The sequence below is a fragment of the Capsicum annuum genome, chromosome 2 (assembly GCF_002878395.1).
Source record: "Capsicum annuum cultivar UCD-10X-F1 chromosome 2, UCD10Xv1.1, whole genome shotgun sequence".
Taxonomy (NCBI): Eukaryota; Viridiplantae; Streptophyta; class Magnoliopsida; order Solanales; family Solanaceae; genus Capsicum; species Capsicum annuum.
In genome coordinates this window covers 77,706,929-77,730,315 of record NC_061112.1, presented here as the reverse complement: position 1 = coordinate 77,730,315, position 23,387 = coordinate 77,706,929, and positions in this window count along the sequence as shown.

Sequence of the window (23,387 nt, the reverse complement as noted above, 5' to 3'; positions counted from 1 at the left end):
GAATACAGGCAAGTACTTAGCTTCTGCAGTATATAAGGAAGTAACTAATACAAAGAAGATCACAATGCATGTATCAATAATGATTTAAATGAATCTCACACTTCTCCTACGTCGTTAACTCGCCGGGGTTCCCACAACCCTAGATAAGGGAATTAGCCACTCATACTTGTAAGAAAATCCATAGAATTCAAAAGTAAAAGCATGGAAATAATCTTATAATAAATTATGAAGAAAACCCAAAGTCTCGAATAAAATAATATACCAAAAACCAAGAACAAGAGGATTTCAAGATCAAAAAGTTAATATTGAAATCAATATATGTTTTTAAGAGTATAAAGTGTGTAACCTAATACAAGAGTACCTCCTATTTATAGTTTCTCAAAATAACAAAGAAAACCTAACCAAAATAAAATAGAAAAACTAACTCGACAGTGGTCACTCCTCTGGTAATGAGTCGTCAAGACTGACAACACATTAGCTGCTATCACTGCTCTCTTCTCATCTCAATAGTAACGACTCATTATCAGACTTAACGAGTCATTTGCTACAAGTCGTTGTAACTTTGGTTAATCTTTAGCTTCAATACTTTTGGGTATGTTGTCAGAACGAGTCCTTACCGTGATATGTTGTCAGTCATAATGACTTTTGGTCTTCACTCGTTTCTACTAGAACCTTAACTTGGATATTCTTAGGACTTCTCTTATATCCTCAGAATTACTCACACCATGACTTGTTGTCATTCCTAACGAATTGTGGTCAGCCTTCACTTTTCTCTTGAAATCAGCATCACTTACTGTTGACGTCAAGACTTGGGCCGCGAGACATTAGGTGACTAAATGACTCATCGTCTGGTAACCACTTTGATTACTTTCGGATCTTCTTTATTTCTTTTCTAATCCATGCCACTTCCAACTTAATTCACCCGCAACATACACAAAACACACATCACATCCTACAAAATGACCTAAATGCATATTTTCACCATTTTATACATCGAAAGTACCATGAAAACCATGGCACATTAACACCCTCAACTTAGAATGTTTGCATGTCCTCAGGCAACAAAGTCATACAAAACAACCACGATGCTTAATAAGGAAGAACCTAAGATACCTACGACAGTCAATTTCACTTTTAGTCTCAAAAACATCACCCCCTCCTACTTTTACATTTCAAAAATAACACTGTATGAATCTATGAAGCACAAGAATGTGACAAAAACGAATTAGGCTATTGCATTAAATTAGCAACAAACTATAACGCCACAAATCTAGTACCCGGAATGCTACACGGTGCTTATGACCCCAAGGAACCACAAGCTAACTCATGATTGATATTTGTACCTGTACACTGTATAATATACTTGTAGAATGCAGAAAACCTAAACAATAGTCCATAAGGTTCAACTAAATAGAATATATGATAAATAATAACATCCATATAGGGTAACAAATAACCAAAATAACTAAAAGCAAAATCTAAAATCAGAACTAAATCTGAAAGCCTCTAAATACTATCTGAAATAAGGAGTTGAAGGAACATGTCTCCAACTAACTCTGTCTAACAAAAATGAACTGAAATGATGAATGAAATAATATAATTTCATCCTTGGATGGATGAGGACCCACTGCCACTCTGCATATTGGAATGCTACTGCTAATCTAGAACTCGTGACTCTGAGCCTATGGTGTAACATATAAGAAATCACCATAGCATAAATGTGTCAGTACAACTGAAAGTACTGAGCATACGAGTGAGGTAGGCTAAATGCAAAAGGGTTTACATGCATGAGCAATGCTAACTGACTGACTAATATGAATGTGAGAGTACAAACATACATACATAGTAACTGAGATCGTGAATATGTGATATTTGGATCTGTACGCTAATACATGGTTTACTTTTATCTAACATGACTGATACTATAATTCCAATAACATAGATGACTATGTCTGACAGTCTTGAATTTGATGGAACTACCTGAGTTCCGTACTGTAATTACATTGACTGTAACTAACAGTCCTGGTATACTGAAATCTGAAGAACTATCTGAGTTCTTTTACTGAGACTGGGATAGAAACCATGGGAGGTAGTTGCTTAATCGACATGCCCCAACAATGCATATAGCTAGGTTGGGGTCCAATCTCTGCCTCAACTGGAAAGGTGTCAATACCGCGCCACTAGTAAGGACAACTGTAAGTGACCCTTAGCTGGCAGGTACTCAAATGAGAATGGTGGGAACCCTAAACTGATAGGTTAAGACACCTTATCAACCCTAATTTGGTAGGTTAAGATGTCTTAAACTATGCAAGATACGTAGTTCTAGAACACAAGGATGACTACCACGAATCACACCCTAAACTGGCTGGTGAGTTTCTATCTTTGGGTTCACTCGGTCTAACTTCTACTGTCATCTGAAGAGACTGAACATGATTTAACTGGCTGTACATGGACTGAGTAACTAACTTCTGTTGACTGATGGAATAGTACTACTATCTGAGAATTTATTGAGATAATGAGATTTTTGAGATTTGTTAAGTCACATAACTGACTGAGTTCTATAGATCATGGCTTGAATAAGATTATCGTGATAACATGACATGGCTCTAGGTACACAAATATATTTTTCGGGTACTAGTATCCCCAAGACTCGATGAAAGGAAACTGACACACATAACTGACTTGATCATAAAATGGAGTCCACAATTTACCATATCATAAGTAGGGGATTTCACACTAAGCATAGTTCTCAACATCTTACGTATGGAAGGGAAATTCATACAACATGTGTATACTTTCATAGCTTCAATATCATGCTCAATCCATATCACAACAACGACACATATTAACCACGTGGAATTCATGTGAAATCATAAAGCATAGAGCATGGACTTGTCATTTAAGCACTATTAAATCATGGGACATGAATTCTATCATACTAGGCCTTTTATCAAACACTTTGCATGCATTCTTTTAGCTTAGGTATGTTTTTATGAATTTTCCCATTTTAAACCACATAAAGTTCATGGATTTCAACTAACGAACACATATACTTCATGAAAACACCTTTAGATATCATCTTGAAACTTAAACAACAATCATCAACATGTACATATTCATATCACAACAAGAAAATCACAATATAATATTTAAAACATGGTTCTTGAGCTCTATGAATGAAATGGATCCATAGATGAACCCTATGCATATGTTAGATGGAAGATTCTTGATGATTGATGGAGAAATTTGCTTAAATTTGAATCCCCAATTGAAAAACCTAATGTGTTCTTGAGAGGATTTTGAGAGAAAGAGTATGTTTTGGTGGAATAAGGTCTTAATTCTATATTTATGGAATATATATAGGGATGAAAAGATGACCCAAATACCCCTTTAGATGCGTCTCTTAATTTCTATGAAAATTACTCTATTTGGGCCCCCAGCGCGATGCGGAGATATCGCGTTGCCCCCCATTTATGACTTGGAAACTCACCGTGATGCGGTGGAATCATGGAGAGACACTGGAAATTTACAAACAACATTTTGGCCTACGGCGCGATGCGCCACTAACTGAACTGACGCTGATAAAACTTTAAATCGCCATAACTTCTTCACTTGGTGTCCGTTTTAGGCGAATTTGGTATCGATGGAAATCTTATTCAATTCTATACAATTTAGAGGGTATAAATATACCAAAATTCCACCTATAAACTAAGTTATGCTCATTCAAAGATGACCCATGTGAAATCACATACGAAAACTTGGTGGATTCAAAAGTTCTTAGCTTGGATTACTTTAAGTGACTCCTATAAACATGATTAACACATCATAAGCTCTATTATTACTAGGATAATCATCCTAATTCATGTACTCCAATATGAATCATAAGATAGGAGGTTTCATGTGTAGGAACAACGGTTCATTTTCTAGCTTAGAAATATATGGGGTATCACAATATCTCCCCCTTGGAAACATTCATCCTCGAATGAGATTGACTGAAATGGGGATAGACGATAAACTGGAGTACATTAAAGATATACACTACTAGAATATGATATCATGATGGAGATGACTGATAAGCTAATCATATCATGCTGGATATGCATATCTGATGTATGAGTAACTGATTCATAAATGCATAACTGAGATTTCTGATAACTGAGTTCTCCCAATGAGAATGCATATTTGATGCATGATTATACACTAGACTGATACATGAATGCATGACTGAATATGCAGTGGTACTTGATACAGATTTCTGATGAAACATGAGCATGAACTGAATACCAAGTTGTATAGCTGAATAAGCTTAAGGAGAATTGTTACCTTGAGCTTGATCTGGATTAGGGGAGAATAAGTGAGGATGCTTGGTACGTATGTTTGCTTTTGCTTCCCAAGTATCTCCCTCAATGGACTGATTTCACCAAAGAACTCTGACTATAGGGACTTTTTTGTTTCTTAGTCTATGAGTTTGATAGTCTAGAATTTCGACCGGAATTTCCTCATAGAAGAGACTGTTCTGACTGTCAATGCTCTGAATAGGGACTACGACTGATGGATCACCTATACATTTCTTGAGCAAAGAGACATGGACTGGATGAACTAAGGCTAGATTGAAGGCAATTTGAGCTCATAAGATACCTTGCCTAAGCGACTGAGAATCTTGAAGGGACCGACATATCAAGGACTGAGCTTTCCCTTCCTGCCAAACCGCTTCACTCTCTTTGTGGGAGAGATCTTTAGATAGACATAGTCATTGACCTCGAACTCAAGATATTTTCTACGAACATCAGCATACAACTTCTGTTGGCTCTAAGCAACCCAGTCTTTCTCTGATTAAATAGACTTTCTCTAAGGCTTCGAATTCTAAGTCAGGCCCTATGACTGAGGCCTCACAAACTTTGAACCACCCGATTGGAGATCTGCACCTCCTACCATAAAGAGCTTCAAACGGAGCTATTTTAATACTGGAATAATAACTATTGTTGTATCCAAACTCAATCAAAGGAAAGTGGTCATCCCAACTTCCCTTGAAATCAATTGTACACGCCCTTAGCATATCTTCAAGAGTCTGAATGGTCCTTTCTGCTTGACCATCTGTCTGAGGATGAAAAACTGTATTGAGATGAACTTAGGTATAAAGACCTTTTTGGAATGCTTTCTAGAAGTGAGAGGTGAACTGGGTACCTCTATCTGAGATGATAGATAATGGAACACCATGTAATCTAACCAAATCCCTGATATAGAGTTTGGCATAATCCTTGACTGAATAAGAGGTATGGGCTGGAAGGAAATGGGCTGCCTTGGTCATTCTATCTACAATGACCCAAACTGAATCATGCTGATGACTAGTTTGAGGCAAACCCATCACGAAGTCCATGTTTACTTCTTCCCACTTCCAAGTAGTAATGGTGAACTCCTGCATGGAACTACTAGGTTTCTGATGCTCTATCTTAACCTGCTGATATATAGGGCACTTAGCCATAAATTCTGCAATATCTCTCTTCTTTCCACTCCACCAATAGACCTCCCATAGGTCACGGTACATCTTAGTGGCCCCTGGATGAATAGAGTATCGCTCACCATGCATTTCTACAAGAATTTGCTGCTTTAAATCATCTACACCTGGAACACAGAGACGACCCTGATAATGATTGACACCATCTCCCCCTTGGGAGAAAACCTCTACTTTCTAATTCTGAACTGACTCTTTTAACTTGACAAGGCTAGGATCCTTGTCTTGCTTTTCTTTCACCTCAGAAACTATAGATGACTCTAAACTATCCTAAAAACATACACCACTCTCTAAAGAATCGACTAAGCGAACACCTAGTATGGCAAGCTGATGGATTTCCTGAGCTATTTTCTTCTTTCTATCCTTAATGTGAGAAACACTACCTATGGAGAGTCTACTGAGAGCGTCAGCCGTAACATTGGCCTTGCCTGGATGATAAAGGACACTCATGTCATAATTTTTCAAGAGCGCTAACCACCTTCTCTGACAAAGATTGAGATATTTCTGAGAAAAGACATATTGGAGACTCTTATGATCAGTGAAGACATCTACATGAACTCCGTATAGATAATACCTCAAAATCTTTAAGGCAAATACTACAGCTGCTAACTCAAGATTATGAGTAGGATAATTCTTCTTATGGGGCTTTAAATGCCTGGAGGCGTAGGCTATGACCTTACCATGCTGCATGAGGACACAACCCAAACCTACTCTGGATGCATCACAGTATACTACGAACCCATCTGAACCATCTGGAAGAGTTGAGACTGGAGATGAGGTTAGTCGAGTCTTCAATTCTTGAAAACTCTTCTCAAAAAGATCTGACCACTAAAACTTAACCTTCTTTTGAGTCAATCTGGACATGGGGGATGCAATAGAAGAAAATCCCTCAACAAACCGCCTGTAATAGCTAGCCAAACCCAAGAAACTCCTGATATCTGATGGAGAGACATAACAAGGCTAGTTTCTTACCGCTTCGGTCTTTTGAGGATCTACTCTAATGCCATCACCAAAAATAATATGGCTAAGGAATGCTACTCAGCATAGCCAAAACTCGCACTTACTAAATTTAGAGAATAGCTGGTGATCTTTAATAGTCTAAAGAATAATTCTGAGATGGTCTGAATGATCACACTCTGTGCGGGAATAGACCAAGATATCATCTATGAAGAATATGACGAACATATCTAAGTACTGCTTGAACACATGGTTCATCAAGTCCATGAAAGTGGCTGGGGCATTGGTAACACCAAAGGACATAACTAGATATTCAAACTGACCATACCGAGTACAGAAAACTGTCTTTGGGATGTCACATTCTCTAACTCTGAGCTAATGATAGCCTGATCTGAGGTCTATCTTGGAGAAATAACTGGCACCTTGAAGTTGGTCAAACAAGTCATCTATTCTGGGAAGAGGATACTTGTTTTTGACCATAACTTTGTTAAGCTGACGGTAATCAATACACATCCTGAGAGAACCATCTTTCTTGCGCACGAATAAGACTGGTGCGCCCCGCTGGAAATGCTGGGTCTAATGAATCCCTTATCTAAGATATCGTTCAACTGATCCTTCAGTTCTATGAGTTCTACTGGTGCCATTTTGTATGGCAAAATAGAAATAGGCTGAGTATCTATAATAAGGTTAATGCTGAAGTCTATTTCCCTTTTGGGAAGAATGCCTGGAAGATCTTCAGGAAAGACATCTGAATATTCATTAACCACTAGGATTGATTCAAATCTAGAAGATTCAAAACTAGAGTCTTTAACATGAACGAGATGATAAACACATCCCTTAGAAATCATTTTCCTTGCCTGAAGGTAGGAAACAAGTTGACCCCTAAAAGATGAAGTACTAACCTACCACTCTAGGACGGTCTCATTCGGGAACTGAAATTGAACTATCCTATTTCTACAGTCAACTATGGCATAGCAGGAATGAAGCCAATCCATGCCGAGAATGACATCAAAATCAGTCATCTCTAACTCAACTAAATCTACTGATGTGGCTTTCTGAAATATCATAACTGGGCAGTTCCTCTATACTTATCGAGCTACGATGGTTTTACCTACTGGAATAGAGACTGAAAAGGGCTCTGCTAAAATTTTGAGAATGATTCCAAAATCTCCTGTTATATAAGGAGTAACAAAAGACAAGGATACACTTGAATCTAGCAAAGCATAAACATGAACATGGAAAATTTGTAACGTACCAATAACGACATCAGGAGAATTTTATTGATCCTTTTAGGTCTGAAGAGCATAGAGTCTGTTTGGGCGTTGCCCACTAGCAACACTGGAAGTGGAACCCTACTAATTTGGGTGACCTGAATGGGCTGTGGAATGATTCTGTTGACCCTGTAGACCTGATTGAGGACACTCTCTAATACTGTGGCCCGGCTTTCCACAATCAAAACATACATCGCTACCAGCTCTAAAGGTACCCTTATGGTTCTTACCACAAGTCTGACACAGGGGATTACTTCGGGCACTGTTGACACTGACCTGAGACTTTGATCCTGGTGCTCGATCTCTGTTGCTGTAGAATCGTATCTGAGAGTGGTTCTTCGGATCGATCACAGATTCTCGGCCCCGTCTTTTGGCTTCCACTCCAGTTGACCTCTCTTGTTTTTATCCCACCGTGAGAAGGTAGAGAGCTCTAAATTTTGACACTAGGGCACTGGCGGAGGAAGGAGCTGGAACTGCTGTCTTAGGGAGAAATTATGAACAATTTCCTCTTTCTGATTTGGGTTGAGCAAAACTTGCACTGCCTGATCTTACTCTCTTGTTCTACCTCTCCCTAGTCCTAATCTTCTGCTCCTCTATTTGTTGAGCATGGATCATGAGCCTGGCTAAAGTCATATCACTGTTCAGCATTGCAGACCTGCACTCATTTACCACTCTATCATTCACTCCTGACACGAACTTGCTCATCTTAGCCCTATTATCTTCAACCACATGAGGGGCATATCTAGCTAGCTGAGTAAATATAAGAGAATACTCTTTAACCATCATATTTTCCTTCCTGAGGTTGATGAACTCAAGAAATTTTGCTTTCCTCAGCTCTTGGGGAAAGAATCTGTCTAAGAAACCCGTGACAAATTCCTCCCACTCTATAGGACCTACATTCTCTAACCTCTTAGACTTTCACTGCTTGTACCAAGTATGAGCCACATCTTGCAACTGGTATGCAGCTAACTCGGCACTTTGACAATAAGTAACTCCTATGATGTATATGACCTTCTGGACTTGGTCAATGAATTCTTGAGGGTCTTCATTAGACTTAGAACCAAAGAAAGATGGAGGGTTCATTCAGGTGAAGACCCGAATCCTAGATGGGACTGAGTTGGCCACTGGTTTTGCCAAAATAACTAGTGGCCATTTATTTTGGGTAGCCACAGACTGAGCAAGTATGGTGAATGCGGCCCTAAACTCCGTATGAGAAACATGTTAGCCCAAAGGATCTTTGGGCTGAGGAGTGGGCTGGTTTCTTCTCTTTGGAGGCATATTCTGAAATAAGAGGAGAATAGATTAGACTGAGAGTTTAACTTGAGATTATGCTCACTAGCACAACATGAATACTGAAAGAGGGGAAACTATTCCTAAAACAGCTCATAGCCTCTTGCATATAAATGTGGCGTGCAATACACTTATGCCCAAGACTCTCCTAGATGCGGCTTTAAGACTTCCTAGGACTCTATTAAACCTTAGGCTCTGATACCAAGTTTGTAACACCCCAAATCTAGTACCCGAAATACTACATGGTGCTTATGACCCCAAGGGACCACAAGCTAACCCATGACTGATATCTGTACTTGTACACTGCATAATATACTTATAGAATATGGAAAACATGAACAATAGGCCATAAGGTTCAACTAAATAGAATATCTGATAAATAATAACATCCCTATAGGGTAACAAATACCCAAAACAATTGATAGCTGAATCTAAAATCTGAGCTAAATCTGAAAGCCTCTAAATACTGTCTAAACTAAGAAGTTGAAGGAACATGTCTCCAACTAACTCTGTCTAACAAAATTGAACTAAAATAATGAATGAAATAAAATAATATTGTCCTCAGATGGATGAGGACTTACTGCCACTCTACGTACTAGAATTTTACTGCTACTGCTGATCTGGAACTCGTGAATCTAAGCCTATGGTGTAACATATAAGAAAGCACCATACCATAAATGCGTCGATACAACTGAAAGTACTAAGTATATGAGTGAGGTAGAATAAATGCAAAAAGGTTTACATGCATGAGCAATGCTAACTAACTGACTAATATGAACGTGAGAGTGCAAGCATGCATACATAGTAACTGAGATCGTGAATACGTGATATCAGGATATGTATGCTAATACATGGTTTACTATTATCTAACATGACTGATACTAGAATTTTGATAACATAGATGACTGTGTCTGATAGTTCTAAATCTATTGGAACTACCTGAGTTCCGTACTGTAATTGCATTGACTGTAACTGACAATCATGGTATACAGAAATCTAAAGAACTATCTGAGTTATTTTATTGAGAATGGGATTGAAACTATGGGAGGTAGTTCCTTAACCGACATGCCCCAACAATGTATATAGCTAGGTTGGGGTCCAATCTCTGCCCTAACTAGAAGGGTGCTAATACCGCGCCACTGGTATGGACAACTGTGAGGGACCCTTAGCTGGCAGGTACTCTAAATAGAATAGTGGGAACCCTAAACTGACAGGTTAAGCCACCTCATCAACCCTAGTCTGGCAGGTTAAGATACCTCAACCTACGTTGGCTACGTAGTTCTGGAACATAAGGATGACTACTAAGAATCACACCCTAAACTGGCAGGTGAGTTCCCATCCTTGTGTTCACTCGGTGCTAACTTCTACTCCCATCTAAAGAGATTGAACATGATTTAACTGGATGTACATGGACTGAGTAAATGACTTCTGTTGACTGATGGAATAGTACTACTATCTAAGAATTTATTAAGATCATGAGATTTCTGAGATTTCCTGAGTCACATGACTGACTGAGTTCTATAGATCATGGCTTGACTGAGATTATCATGATAACGTGACATAGCTCTAGGCACACAACTATATTTTTTGGGTACTAGTACCCCCAGGACTCGATGGAAGGAAACTGACACACATAACTGACTTGAACATAAAATGGAGTCCACAATTCACCATATCATAAGTAGGGGATTTCACACTAAGCATAGTTCTCAACATCTTTTGTATGGAAGGGAAATTTATACAACATGTGTATACTTGCATAGCTTTAATATTATGCTCAATCCATATCACAATAACGACGCATATCAATCATGTGGAATTCATGTGAAATCATAAAGCATAGAGCATGGACTTGTCATTTAAGCACTATTAAATCATGGGACATGAATTCTATCATCCTAGGCCTTTTATCAAACACTTTGCATGCATTCTTTTAGCTTAGGTGTGTTTTTATGAATTTCCCCATTTTAAACCTCATAAAGTTCATGGATTTCAAATAGAAAACACATATACTTTATGAAAACACCTTTAGATATCATCTTGAAACTTAAACAACAATCATCAACATGTACATGGTCATATCACAACAAGACAATTACAATATAATGTTTAAAACATGTTTCTTGAGCTCTATGAACGAAATGGATCCATAGATGAACACTACACATACCTTAGATGTAAAATTTTTTATGATTGATGGAGAAATTTGCTTGAACTTGAATCCCCAATTGAAAACCCGAATGTGTTCTTGAGAGGATTTTGAGAGAAAGAGTATGTTTTGGTGAAATAAGAGCTTAATTCTATGTTTATGGAATATATATAGGTGTGGAAAGATGACCCAAATACCCCTCTAGATGCGTCACTTAATTTCTGCGAAAATTACCCGATTTGGGCCCTCGGTGCGACAAGGAGATATCGCGTTGCCCCCCGTTTGTGACCTAGAAACTCTCTGCGACGCGGTGGAATCATGGAGAGACACTAGAAATTGACAAACATCATTTTTACTTACGGCGTGACGCGCCAGTGACTGAAATGACACTGCTGAAACTTTAAATCGCCATAACTTCTTCACCGGATGTCCGTTTTAGGCAAATTTGGTATCGACGAAAAGATTATTCAATTATCTACAATTTGGAGGGTATAAATCTGCCAAAATTACACCTATAAACCAAGTTATTCTCGTTCAAAGATAACTCATGTGAAATCACATACGAAAACTTGGTGGATTGAAAAGTTCTTAGCTTGGCATACTCTAAGTGACTCTTATGAACATACTTAACACATAATAAGCTTTATTATCACTAGGATACTCATCCTAATTCATTTACTCCAATATGAATCATAGGATAGGAGGTTTCATGTTTAGGAACAGTGGTTCATTTTCTAGCTTAGAAATATATGGGGTATTACACAAACAAACACAGATATTTACAAATTACATTACCCGTAGTTAGAAACACAATCCATGCGCCCTCACATCCAAAAAGCCCTAATCACTCAGATAAATTATACATGTTAATTTGGGACATTCACAAGACACTTACACTCACACTCATAAAGAAGTTCCAACAATGTGTATAGAATACCATAGGCCTGCCCTTATTTTTCTTTACCTTAGTTTTCAGACAGTTGAGTTAGGATCACTATAGAACTTACTCATCTTGTAATGTAGGTTTGGGGGCTGGTATTGTACAATTGGGTATTTAGTGACTAAACCTCCGTGGTACTACAATTACATTTTGGGGTCCACTTAATAACCAAATTTTCTTTCATTCTGCCATTATCTCTCCCTTTTTATTCTTTTATTGCCCATCAAGGTTGGGTGTTGTTTCTTTTATTCTTTTTTTCTTTTTTTAAATTCTTCTTTTCTTTTATGATTTTTCTACTACATCCACCCCTACTTTTTTTGTATCTTATTTACCCTTCTTCATACCCACTTCACATTACATACCCCTATGATAGACACCCTCAACTTAGGCAATTTGCCTAATTAAGGTGTACAATGTCCAGGGAGGATCAATGCCAAAACAGGTTCATTGTAACACAAATAAGAAGGTGAAAGGTGAAATAAGAAAAATAGTCTATACAGGGTCAAAATAGGGATCAAGGGATATTTATTCATATTTGGAAGGTCATTTAGGCTAAAAGTGGACTAATTTCAAGAACAACCTATGATCCTTTCCTAACCGACTATCCTACAACCTAGGAAAGACTACCCAGGAAAGCTTTGGATTTCATACACAAGGAGAACCAAGTAGTAACTCACACTCACATGATATAGGGTTACATCACACACTACTATCTATCTAGTTCATACAAATGTTAGCTATTATTATCATGTTCCTAATCCTAATTCCATAACGAGATTCACAATGGTCACATATATATCACATCACATAGTTTAAAATAAAAAATTTGGAGGAGTATCATTTTTTCTAACACATTTATTCAAACAAACACATCAACTACCTTTGGTACTTATTTTCTTCTGGTTAAATAAAACAAAACTCAAACCATCATATTAAAAGTCACACTATGAACCATAATTAATTCGTAAATATATTAGTTCTATAATTATACTGCAATCAACAGGAAAAGAAGCACGACAACAAAAATCCACAGTGGCTATGGTATACCCCACTCCTACTAAGAGACTACACACTGTCCCCAATGTGTAACTATAACATAAAGCAAAGAAACGAGGACATACTTGGGTGTACTAGGAACCAAATCATGATGTATCAACACAGGAGGCCTCAGAATGGGCCCACTCTCATTAGTAGTGGCCCTGATGGTGGCTGGGATGCTTAAATTAATAGTGGAACCAATAGTAGTCAGTGGGCTCAATGGTGCTTGCAGAAGTGGAGTAGTGCGACTACTTCACTCTTCTATATCTGCAATTGTCACGTTCATAACTTGGTAACTACCGGCTCCTGTCGCCATCTCACGAACCCTCGTCTGAAAGTACTACTAATATTGAACATTGGTTTCCTTAGAAGCCTCTACATCATATTTCTCTTATTTTCTTGTCTTTATATTTTTCCTTGCTCTCTCACCCCCATCAGTCACAGTAGCAGTGTTCGTCCTCTTCACACCCCATATATCAGGTTCATCCTTCTTAACAATATCCTTAATAATGGGCATTGAAGGGAAGAGTCTGGTGTGCATATCCTCTATGGCATCCCAAAGCACGTCCAACTCCTCATGTATTTTCTCCAAATTTGGGGACTGAACATTAGCCAATTTTTTGCTGATCCATTGCTTGAACCTGTCAAACTGAGTTTGCATGCCTCTCAACTCACTCTGTATTTTCCTTTTGAACCAAGGTTGCACCCCTCATCTATATTCTTCACTTTGCTCTTAACTATGATCAGCTTTTTTAGCACACCTATCAAGAAGGTCGATGGGCCTAAAGCATAGCAATTGGGAGCTGTACTAGAAGTAGATAGTCTCGCTGTAAGAGGTGGAGTCGAAGTTTGAAAGGTACCTGCTATATCTGAGGCTTCAGTATCGGACTGGGCAGTCTCAATGGGGGTATCACTAATATTGGTCAACCCCGAAGTATTAATCCTATTCCCAACATCCTGGAATACCTCTCAAAGTAAAGTGTCCTTCATTCTTGCTACCTTAGAGATGGGGTTAGCAACATCCCACATCAACCCTAAATCTGTAGTCCTCTACACCTAGAAGAACTGATCAACTCCAAAGATCTTTGGCACTCCCTGATCCAAGCGAATCTATTTTATTAAGCATAGGAATGCCAAGGTTGTGTCTATGATCACTACCTAATTGTAAATTTTCCTTATTATCAACTTGACTACGTCTATCTCATAGGCCTCCATGATACCCACAGCCAGGGTGTCTCGGTCTGAACTTAGTATATTATCCCTAGTAATGGGACTCAATCTATGATGGATAAGAGACCACCAAGACTTCACCAGAAAGTTCAAACTTTCCTTCATAATCTAGGATGAAGAGCCAACACCGCCAACCACCCAAGGTGCCTATTCCTATGCCATAGAAATGATATCGTCCATCCACAAAAAATGAGTAAGTTTATCCTCTAAATTATTTTCCTTTGTCTTCACTCATCCATGGGGTAGTCCATCTCTACAGTATTAGTTGGTAACTATAAATCTAATCCATGAAGAAACCTAGAGATAGTCTGAGTTGAGATGTCTACTCGAACACCTCTAATTATCATATTCATCAAGGGGCCACCACACTTTCACAAATTCCCTTGTGGATACAACCGCTTCAGGTCCATCTGATGCATGGCATAAAACCTCCTTACCAATGCCTTACTATACTGTTCGGGAGATCTGGACATCTACTAAAAGTGGTACTACCTAAATCTCGCCACAAAGTATAGCATCTCAGATATATCGGTAGTACTCATCTCAGGATCTAAATAAACCCCTCTCTTTTTCTTCCTGATAGAAGGGTTGATGGAACTATCTTGGTTGTATAAGTCCTCCATCATGAGGTACCTCCACTGATTAACGATGGGCACATGAGTAGTCTTAATCTGAAGTGGTGTAGCAGGTGGAGGAGAAGGTGGTACCTCTACTGGATTATCACTGGATTCACTTTTTTTTTCTTCTAATTTCCCAACCCCTTATTCTTGGATCCACAACTCTCAACATCTTCTTCCTTGTTCTCTTTCTTAGGGCTAAACTTATCTCCTGACCCATCATTATCTTTAGACTGGGACTATGAGTGGGGTGGTTATTAGCTAGGATTTTTTATCCTTGGCCTATCTCGTGGTGGTATGTCATACCCTAAAGTATCTTTATCACCCTGAGGTAACTTCTTCCTTGGCTCAACCTCCTCCTGCAATAGGTATTCCTCCACTGATCCACACAGCTTTTCATTGTCAGTGGGTTCATTCCTGAGCTGACGAATGAAGAAGCAGGCCTACTTATTAGGTGTTTACTTCTTGGTGGAGTCATTATTGGGTCCCATTGGTACCTATTTAAATATACACATTAGTTAATCCTAGAAAATAAAATAAAAATAAGAAACAAATCACAAGTATTGCAGGGGTTGGGTACCCTACGAGTTAGGATACGACTCGTTATCAGAGGCAATGAGTCTTTATGAGACTTATATGGTGGAAGGTATATGTTAAATTATTTAATGGTTAGGTAATAGGTCCTCCTAACGAGTCGTTGTCGTACAGAATGACTCGTTACCAATAATTATTCCCTGACTAGTAAGTTTTCCTTGGTGTATATTCTTTCCCAATCATCACGATCCTCACCACGAGTTATTTAGTGAGATAACGACTCATGGAGTGAGTTGTTATGTCAACATAATCCAACTTCTCTTTGCACCTATGTACCCAATGACTACAGATCATATAACGACTCGTTAGGAGACCCTATGAGTCATTATGAGTCTTGTAGACTCTAATGCATAGATGTTTGAAGGGCTGAAATTTGATTTTCATAACCCCAAGTTATCCCCATGGTTTTTATCATGCATAATACACTCGTAATTCGTCCCCACAAAAAAAATCTAGCACAAAATTCATTTTACTCCTATTTTTATCATTACACATCATGCTTCTCAAGAACAAGACTAATTTTCACTTTATGAACTAATAACACTCAACTTACACGTCAATTTAGTGCAAGGCGGTCATCGTCAATATATTTACCCAACTTTAGAGTCAGGGTCGAATTCATAGGGAACAATGTGAGTGGTGATTAAACTAGTTTGAAACTAAAGCTACAAGTTAAATTCAAACAAATGATACAAAAATATAAAATGGGGTTTTTTGATGATCAAACAAATAATTGTTGGTCACTTTAGTTTTAGTGTTTGTAATCAAGAGTTTATGGAAAACCAGAATTATGTTCACTATGGGTTTTGGTACTTGACATATGCTAATAGTGATTTAAGATTCTCACGATAGGTAGGAACAACAGATTGTCTTTATCGAAGTTATGCCTAAATGTCTCTCGACCTGCTTAAGCATTTAATTACCTAATTCTCTCGGACTTAAAGAATTTATATTCACTGACCAGACTTCACCTCAGGTTATTTAACCTTGTTACAATGTCAGTTATTAAATGGAAAGTTGGTAGCTTCCAAGTCCCTATCAATAATTCACTTCCTACTATAGTTGATTTCTTATCTCAATCAAATCAAAGCAGGTGCTTTCTACCGTTTGCAACCAATAGAGAATAATTAAAACCTCGGAATTATCAAGGAGTCCTATTACCTTTAGAATTTTGAACACTTAGCAACTTACCAAGACCTAACCCATAGATCCCATAATTCGGGTTAAAGGTATTTAACCACTCATAATGTAATAATCGATACAATAAGTTAAATTCATAATTTGAAAGATAAACTTACAACAAGATGAATAGCAACGAGTGTTTCTCAGATTAGATCAAAGTAGAAATCCCAAAATATTGATGATAATCTTTTCAAAGTTAATTGTTTTGTTCAAGCCAAGAAACTAGAGAGAAAATAACAAAATACATGCCTTACAAAATAGGTTCAGAATCTTTTAGAAAACCCTAAACTATGCTTTAAATAGTTCGCCCTAATTATGGAAACAAAATCATAGAGTTCAGCAATTTCTCAGATTAGATGACGACATTCGTGACACCTTATCAGGAGTCTGACGACTTATCACAAATGTCATTAGCTCTTTCTTCAGTTTTAGCACTTCCTGCTTAAGGCTGACAATGAAACCTGATGACTTATTAGCTCTTTGATGACTTATCACAGATGTCATCAATTATTCACTTCATCTCAAATGTTCTGCCTTAGACTAACGATATACCTAATGGATTATCACACTTATGACGGCCTATTACCAAATGTCATCGTAACTTTTAGCTAAGGTCCATTCTCTATTTAAGACTGATAGCGACTCTGATAGCTTATCATAAGGCTGACGACTTATCAGGAATGTCATCATCCATACTTATCTTCTATTAGCTTCAGATTTCAAATCTTTTACTTCCGTCCTTGTTGGTTCTCTTGCATCTTGGCTTCTACTACAAAATCAAAGATAAAAAAAATCAAAAATGACAAAAGTTGCTTAAGACCTTGAAATTATTCTCAGTTAAAAGCCTCAAATGTGTTAGTATCTGCTCACACATCATGAACATAGATTACACAAGGAATCCAAGTAATTTTCACCACATTAAGGACCAACTTATGAGATTAACGTATTAAAGAATAGAATTACTTGATTGAGTTGCTTAGATTCCTTGAAAGAAATTGCTTTGGAATTTATTTTCCCTAGTTCTTAAGAAATACACTTTGGTTGGGGATAATCACTTGTGAATCTTAATGAAAGGGGATGAATATAGAGTATATTTAGGAGTTAATGAGCAGTTTTGGGAATGGATGGAGTCATGTCGGTTTAAAATGGAAAGTGAACCATTTTTGAATTTAATTTCCTTTTTAATTAAAATCAATTAGACTGGTCGACTCCTTAGGCCCATGATGTCGGTCCACACAATGAGTCAATGTAATGACTCATGATGATGCATAATGAGTCGTAGAATTCCTCATAGTGATTGGAACCTTACCTGGGTCTCTATTCGTAATGACTCAGGGTGACGAGTCGTTGTCACTGACAATGACTCATTTTGAGAGTCATTATGACTCCAGATACTACATACCTGAGCGTGGCTTGGACTCCATCTCCCCACAACTCTGGTAATAAGTTGTAGGGTGTGATAACAATTCATTAGGTGAGTCATAGAGACCTGACACCAAAACCCTTTTTGTTTTTTCTGCAATCTCCAGCCCTACACACTAAACACACAACTTACCCTATAATGTAATAAGTACAAAACATGGGTTACCTCCCCCGCAGTGCTTCATTTAACATTGCAGCACGACGTGTCTATGTTGGATACTCATACTTTACTACCAACCCATGGTGTCATCACCCGAGATTACCCCCTAGTCGTAACATGGTACTTGGAACCATAAGTGATCCCAAACTAACCCATGAACTGGCATACTTCTTGAGAAACTGAATTAAATTGTATAAAACTAAATTTTTTAATGAGCGAAAACATAATCATTAGGGAATCTAAATAAGTATATAACTGATAAAGTTTACAATTTGATAAAATCTGAAGAAAGAATGTGAATTACATTCCATAACTCTGACTGACTATCTATGAAGCCTCTATATACTGACTACAAATAGCTGGGACAAGCCTCCAACTACCAGAACTCAATATATATGAATAATCAAAGAAAAGTATATGAACTACTACTGACTGGAGTCCCCAAAATAAGAGAACTCATTACCTGCTGGCTGGAAGTTGAAAATTGTCAGATTATGTCGTGTAGGCTATAACTGGTACCTACATTATGAGACAATGTAGCACATATACATATATATGGATCAGTACTGTGGAATGTAATGAGGGGGTGAATGCAATAAGTAAAATTGATTAGGTACATAATCTTAAAACATGCAAGCTAAGTGCAAGTAGACTCACCAAGAGACTGAAATAAATTGAAAGCTAAAGTATCTTAAAAATTGAGTAACAAAAATAATCTGGTAAGCTGGTGAATCACTACACTTAGTTTCTTAAATCTTTACTTTTGTAGAATAAGTAGAATTGAAGCTTGGAAGCGGTAAAACATGAACACTGTACGTAAATCTCATGTATGGATACTGAGAAGTAAAATTATGAACATGTAAAACTGAGAATATAAGACCAAGTATAAATATGTTTCAGAGATAATCTGTAATTTGAAATACTGAATTCTATATAACTAAATAACTAAAAATCTATATGCTTTGGTCAAGTAAATCTGAGCTGAGATAAACTGAATACTGACTAAAATTGTGGGAGCTATCATGTAACCAACATAAAACATGTAAGCTATCATGTTGTCCAACGTCAGACCCATGTTGAGGAGTTCTGATCTATCCTTGCCATCAGAGTAGAACCTGAAATGGCGTGATCACTAAACTGAGCCTATATTGGGCAAGGGGAAACACTCTCTAGCGAGGCCCCTAAACATAAACCTATGGTGGCACGTAGTTTTTAGGGGAAGTAGGATGCGCTGAACCCATACTTCCCACTCGGTGCTAAATCCTTCTCCCAACTGAAAGACACTAAAATACTAACTAGTGCATACACTAATAACTGATAACCTCAGGTCATGGTATTCTGGAAATAATAGTGCATACAGAATCTGAGGTAATTATAACATATAAACTGATAATGCTCAACATGATCATGATGTTCTAAATATGATATTAAAATCATGATCTGACTGACTTGTTACATAAAAAATGGAAATCATGTAAAACACATAGGTATCGGGTGTTCATAACCTACCAACACTAAATGATTGTGAAGAAAATATAATATCAAACTTGAAATACTGAAGTATTTAATCATGGTTCAAAGACCCAAAACATAGGCATTTCATCAAACATGTGAGAATTATGAACTTGAACATGTGAATGTGTTAAACATAGGAAATCAGTATGATTACATGGATAAATTCATAAATTGGGGATTTAACATGAAATTCACTTGAACCATGACATGGGAAATTAAAGTTTAAAACATGAATTAATCTATTCTTTCATGGGATCATAGATGAACATGAAATTGAGTCCAATTATGAAGGAAAGACATGAATTTAATCCATCTTAAACATATAAGACTCCATAATAAGAGAAAAATCCACACTTCAGTTGAAAAGAAGGTTTTTGGGCTCCATGACTGAAAGGGACCCATGGATAAACACCCACATACCTTAATTGAACAAATTCATAAAGAAACTTAAAATTGGAACTTGAAACCTTGAATTCTTGAGGAAGAAATCTTGAATCATGGGACTTGAATGATGAACTTGAGAGAGAAACCCTATTCTTGATGTTTTTTTGAAGATTCTTAAACTTGGAAGCTTGAATTCTTGGATTCTTAGGAAAAAGGGTATAGATTTTTATTCTTAGGTAGGGAAGGGTTTACATATGGATTTAATGATGAAAAGTGGGCAAATAATGCTCTTTGGTATTTTAATCAGTAACTTAGGTGCCTGGAGCAAGGGGAAATGAATAAAACACCCTTTGGGATTGTATTTATGAATGCAGGAAAATATTACTCTGCGTCGCACAGCTAGATGCGGTAACTAGTACCGCGTCACGATGCTATCGCTACAGCTTACTGGTTCTGACAAAAATGATCATAATTTTTTGCTCGGGTATCGGATTAAGGCAAAATTGGTATCATTAGAAAGATAATTCAATTATATATAATTTGGGGGATATTGATATGAAAAACTCTCTATATATAAAATGTTCTACACATTTAAAGTTCACCCTTGTAGAATCAAATACCAAAATTTGGCCGAATCAAAAGCTCTTAACTCAACTTTGCTCTAAGTGATTCCTATGAAGATTTTTCACCTCATAAGAACTTCACACACTAGGATAAATATCATGACATATGTATTAAAATATAAATCATGGATTAGATTTTACACATGTAAAAACGTTGGTTAGATTTTTAGCTCAAGAATGTGGGGTGCTATGCATGGGTTGCCTCCCATGCAATGCCTAATTTAACGCCGCGGTACGACACACTTTGATTTGGTTACCCAAACTTTATGAAGGTCTATATCAACACATAGTTTCACCTCATAGTTTCACCTCATCATGGTTTCCTATATAGTGTTTCGCCCGCTGCTAATTCATCATGAATGGGGCTTTAACATCACGCTCCAGCTCAATATCACCATGTGGGAATTCCCAAACCACGGTGAATAGTCCATACCACCTATACTTCAACTTGACAAGGAAACAAACAAAGTCTTGAATTATAAAACAAGACTAAATCACCAGGCTCAAACACTCTTTTATCAATTTTCTTGTCATGATACAACTTCATCCTTTCTTTGTATAGAGCAGAACTCTCATGAGCATGGGGCCGGAATTCATCCAACTTATTCACCTTGCTCAAACTCAATATAGCTACATCATTCCACTCCTAATTTAGCTGTCTTGCCATATATAAGATGACATAGAGAGGCACCTATGGGGCTCTTAAAGGTTTTTCGTAGGCCCTCAATGTATCATCCAACTTCATTGACCAGTTAACCCTATTGGCATTCACAGTCTTTACCAAAATGGACTTGATCTCTCTACTGCTGACCTCAAACTCATCTAAAGATGGTAAGGAGTTGCCACCTTATGGTTTATGCCATATTTTTTTAGCAGGTCCTTGAAAAGATGATTGTAGAAATGAGACCCACCATCACTGATAATAGCACGTGGAATGTCAAATCGAGAAAATATGTCCTTTTTCAAGAATGCAGTGACAATTCGACCCTCATTGTTGGGAAGCACAACCGCCTCCACCCACTTGAAACATAGTTGACTGCCACTAGAATGTGCATCATACCATAGGAGCTCATAAATGGACCCATGAAGTCCATTCTCCATACATCAAACAACTTTAACTCTAAGATAGGTATCATAGGGAGTTCATGTCTACGTGAGATATTACTTGATGCTGACACTAGTAATAGGCTTGTGCAAAGTTATGAGCATACTTTAAGAGAGAAGGCCAATAGTACCTACACTGCAGAACCTTATGGGCTTATGGGTTCCATCATAATGACCCTCAGCTGGCGAGGAATGACAAGCTTCAAGGATGCTCATCATCTCAACCTGAGGAATACATTTATAAACTGCACCATCCACACTAATCCTAAAAGAGATAAGGTTCATTCTAGAAAAATTTCCTTACCTCATGCATGAACTGCTTTCTCTGATGGAATGGAAAATCTTCCAAAACAAGATCACTTGCCAAATAATTGGTAAAATCAGCAAGCCAGGGGATTAAGTCTTGATATACTGCTAAGACCCGCTCATCTGAAAAAGTGTCATCTATATCATGCTCATCCCCTAATTTCTGCATTGCCTCCTCAAGGCGAGACAAGTGATTAACAACCTGATTCTCCATGCCCTTTCGATCTTTTACCTCAAAGTCAAATTCTTGTAGCAAGAGGACCTAACGTATTAACCATAATTTAACATCTTTTTTTAACATTAGATACCTCAAGGCTGTATGATATGTGTGTACTATGACTTTGGTCCCAATCAAATACGACCAAAATTTCTCAAAGGCAAAAACCACCGCAAGCAACTCCTGCTCAGTGACTATATATTTTTTTATGAGGTTTAATTCCTTGCTGGATTAATAGATCAGGTGAAGGATTTTCTCAGAACTTTGGCCTAGAACAACATCTAAGGACACTCTACTTGTATCACACATAACCTCAAATGGTAAAGACTAATCAGGGGATACAATAATAGGATCCGAGATCAACCGCTACTTAAGGCACTCAAAGTCCTTAAGACATGCATCATCTAACACAAATTTCACCTCCTTCTCTAAAATCTTGCATAGAGGATTTGAAATTTTAGAGAAGTCCTTGATGAATCTCCTATAAGCCAGCATGACCTAAAAAGCTTTGGATTTCTTTAACTGAGACTAGTGGAGGTAATTATTCAATTACCTTAATATTTGCTCTATCCACCTCAATACCTCCTTTTGAGATTTTGTGACTAAGGATAATACCTTACTTCTCTATAAAATGACACTTCTCCTAATTCAACACCAGATTGCACTCCTCATACCTTTTGAGTGTATTGGCCAAATAGGCCAAACAATTATCAAAAGAGTCATAAATAATGTTATCTATAAATACCTCTATAGTTTCTTCCACCATGTTAGAAAATATGGACATAATACATCTTTGATAGGTTGTAGGAGCATTGCATAATCTGAACGATATCCTCTTGAATGCAAAAGCTCATAAGGGCAAGTAAAAGTCATCTT